Here is a 4,496-nt window from a genome sequence, read left to right on the forward strand (position 1 = left end):
TGTGTGTGTGCCAGGGTTATATCGATGCCGGTGCAGAGCAATGCCTGCGTGTGCTCTACCTCCCAGGCATCCCTGAGGTGTTCAAGAGGCAGTTTCAGCTGCAGCTGGCTTTCCTGCCCCCTCAGGACATCACTCTGACTGGAGAGGGAGTGTTCCCAAGGATCAGCCTGGACTTGCCACGAAACCTGTGTATGTACTCATACACACAGATATGATTACATCCTTACTTAACAAGCCAAAGGTTGAAAATTTACAATGCAATATACACATTTGAAAAATATATGACTGTGCTTGTCCTTTTAGCTAAAATCACAAACAGATTAACTGCTAAATTGTATACAGTATTTGTTCTATTTGCTCAAATGTTATTATGGTGAGGTAAAGTCACTGCAGTCAAGTGCTTGTCATGGAATGTGATAGTTTGTTGATCCCAGATAAGGGCATTTTCAGAGAACAGAGTCAGACAATGCACAGATGACCCTTAGAACTGAATTTATCCCCTAGTACTGAGGGAAATCCATGTTTTGCTATTTTTGCTTTCTAACACATTTTATATGAAAAAGCACTGAGCCCAAATCTTCCAGTTGATGGACAGGTATCCCAAATAAATCATGTGTCTATGTGAACAAATACTGAGACAGAAATACAACTCCTTATTTCTGCAGCGGTGTGTCTCTGTGATACTTTTGCAGCAGAGGAGTGCTACAGTGATGTGGTGCAGCAGGCCAGAACAGCTGTGGAGGCAGACAAAGTCAGAAAGGAGCTTATAAATGAGTTTACCACTGGTGGACAAGCAGCAACAGAGGTTAGCTGTACACTCACAGTCAGTGACTAAAATAAACAAGACGGATGTAATGCAAACCTTGTATTTCTCAAAATTTGGTTTTTAAGGATTAAGAAAAGTAATCTCACATTTGCATGCATGTTCTTGTTTAATATTGATTTTTTTGACTTAATATTGTCATCATGTAAACTATAGCTGCTAAACTATAACAGTTTTCATTCTAGGACTGGAAGAATAGCTTAAAGATGAAAATCAATTTAACATAAAATTAAATAACATGAACACTAAGTGCAATTTTGTTTTAATCAACATGTTTATTCTTGTTTAGAATTGTCCTAGTATGCTGTATACTGTCTATTAAGAATTTATATGTACCCGTGTGGTCAATATAATGTGCGTAGTTTACATACATAATACATTTTCCTTCCATATGGGTCATGAAGTGCCACTGCATCTCTGATGCCAGTAACCAGGAAATTGCAAAGAGCACCATTACTTTTTCTTGAGACTGTAGTTCTTATCATTCAGACTGTTTATGGCTTATGTAATTCTTCAGTACAGTACAGTTTTAAACTAACTTTTGAGTGTTTGTTTACCTCTGCTTCTGTCTTCTTTTGCCATTTTCCTCCTTCCTCTCTTTTTTGTGCTGCTTCTAGTATGAAGAACTGCTTCACATGGAGATTGAGAGAATGCTGGTCAAAGAGAATGCTCTCGCTGTGACCCGTGGCCTGCTGGAGTTCACAGACTCACAGGGTTCCTCCAGAAAGTGGCACAAACTTAGCAAGTATGTACAGACACACTCATACACACACCTTGGTTTAATGAGTGTGTTCAATAAAGACAGAAGAAATGGTAAATGGTCTTATGTATTGTACTTGTATAAGCACTTTTCTGTGTATTGCAGCACACTTTCACACTATTTGGCCATTCACCCATTTGTACTCCCAAGTATTCACACATCAGTGATATCACCAGGAGCATCAGTGTCTTGCTCAATTTTGACCTGTGGACTGGAGAATCCAGGAATCAAACCACCAACCTTCCGGTTATGAGATAACCTCCTCTACCTCTTCGCCACAGGCGCCCTCAAGATCATGACAGTTGGTGTTTTAACAGCTTAGAAACATTGTGTTTGTTGATATTTGTGACTTGGGTGAAGATCAGATCACATTTCATGACCAGTTTATGCAGAAAACCAGGAAGTTGCAATTGTATTACATTAAAAATGTTACAATATGCATTGTGGACCTAATAAACAAATCCAAATTAGCTAAATTTACCAAAGGTTCACATTTTTTGTGTATTAACACTGCCATTACCACTGTGAACTGTCAGAGGTATCAGCTACTTCCTGATAATATGAAAAAGTTCTTTATCCACAAATTTAAAATCAATTATTATTTTTCATTCATTAATACTGACAAGCGTCACATTTTGACTCTGGAAGGGAAAGCACCAGGGGTGGCCAAACAGATTCTGGGGGGCTGGTTGGTGCAACCCCTTGCTACCCTCTGGCTCCACCCATCCTGCTAAAGGGGCTCTAATGAACATGCAATAAACTTATACCCAGTCAGAAATTAAAGCATATTATCAGCTCATCAGATAATTGGCTGTAATAACAGTTCATCAATAATTAAGAACGACAACACTGCTGGAGCTGATCTAATACACATAGCTAATGTTGGCACACTGGCATGTTGTGTTACTGTAAAGGAGGGACAAATCATAACTTACAAATAAACAAGTCTAATTTGAGCTCTGCGGCAGATTGTTACACAATCATTTTGAAAATCCCAGAAATCAGTTTATCTGTGTGACTTCACAGCAGGGAAGCCCTCTCGACATGCTCACTGGAGGGGAGCAAACTTCTGCAATATTTTTATTTGATCAGCTTTGTTGTAGTAAAATCCCCTGTAACTGATGACAGAGACATGTTCGCTCCAGCAAATCAGTTTAAAAGAAGATGACGGACGGAGACAGAGGCTGCTGGGAAAGAGGGGCTCATCAAGATTTCCCTTGCCCGGGGGGCATGAAGCTGTCATTTTCATTTGCTTTGCTACTTGCTCTTCTCCTTCATTTACAACAAAATCCTCAGCAGCCTGCTCCACTAGGCTACATGTATGTGTGATTCATGCACTGCAATCTCATCTATAGCTGGTTGTCAGTTAATGTAAACAACTTTAGGAGTAATATTTTGATTGGATTAACTGACTGATCATGTTGGTGGATCACACAGGGAGTTTTATGGGCATTTTTCATGCAGTGAAATAGTCATCCTACAGAGCCTTCCATTTCACAGGCACATCTAATTTTGGTATATTGTTAAAATCTGACAAAAATTTGTAATATATTGAGTGCTGCAAACCAATAAAAGATTTATCTTTTCTTCCAAAATGTTTTTGCCCCTGCAGTCTCAGTCGTCAGTGCTCCCCTCCTGCTCTCATTTACAAGCTTTGTGTGACAGGGGAATAGTGCTGAAAACCTAATATGTTGATATTAGGTGATTTAACTTGATAAGAACATAATACTTCTGGACCCATGCTTGGTTTTATGGGAGTTTATCAAGTATTTCAGTGAAAATGTGATGTAAACCCAGCTTTGTCTGCCTCTACATTTGTCTGTGTTCTCTAGTGTTGTGCTTGCATATTAGTGCAGAGAGATGATTTGCCTTAATGAAAATATGATCAACTTCCAGGACAGTGGTAGCATTACAGTGACTGTCAGATGACAGTACAGGCAGGAGATGCATCTGTGTGAGGATGGCAATGCATTTCGCATGACAAGCCCCTCATTGTGCCACACCACAGTGCTGCAGGATGCAAACAATGGAAAGAAACTTAAATACCAGGTTTGGGCAGCCACTATATGCTGTGCATGCAAACACACTCACACACATGTCACATCTTTTTTCCACACAGCTTCATCAGGCTGCTTGTCGCTGGATGACTGGGAGGACACCAAGAGTTAGGGGAACAGCTGCGAAATTCTCAGATACCAGAGATTCATCGCACACTGGGAATATGATCTAGTGCTAAGACTGTGACTGTGTGTCTGTAGAAATTTTGCCGCAGAGGCACAAATTGTATGAATTTCATGGCATAAAATATCAGACTCAAATGTTTTACATGGGTGCAGCGGTTAGCACTGTCACCTCATAACAAGAAGGTTCCAGGTTCAAGCCCCAGCCGACCTGCTGCCTTTCTGTGTGGAGTCTGCATGTTCTCCCTGTGCCTGCGTGGGTTCTCTCTGGGTGCTCCGGCTTCCTCCCACAGTCTAAAGATGTGCAGTATAGATAAAGGATGGATGGATGTTGGCTTTTGAATGATACCATTTGTGGCACTTTTGCAGTAAGAAATGATCAGTACCACATCATTTAAAGAGAATTATTTAATGAAGCTTTGATATACTGGTCTTGTCTGCATGTGAATTTGGTTCGGTCAGCAAAGGATCAGCACAGGTTTTCTTACTTGTGTCTGTGGATGGTTGAAAGCAGTCCTATGAATAATCTGGATAAATAATGTACACTAAGTGGCAGCTACTGCCTGCCAGCTGCAGCAGAGCCTCCTTTGCATCCAAGGAGCTGATTATTGTGGGTCCCGGCATCATGTTCCACAGTACACATGCTGACTAAGGTGAATATACAGTGTAGCTTTGAATTTCACTCATTAGTTTTATATAAGTACATTTCTTTTCTGTCAGCTACAGTAGTTTA

The sequence above is a fragment of the Monopterus albus genome, unplaced genomic scaffold, assembly GCF_001952655.1.
Source record: "Monopterus albus unplaced genomic scaffold, M_albus_1.0 scaffold18.1, whole genome shotgun sequence".
Lineage (NCBI taxonomy): Eukaryota > Metazoa > Chordata > Actinopteri > Synbranchiformes > Synbranchidae > Monopterus > Monopterus albus.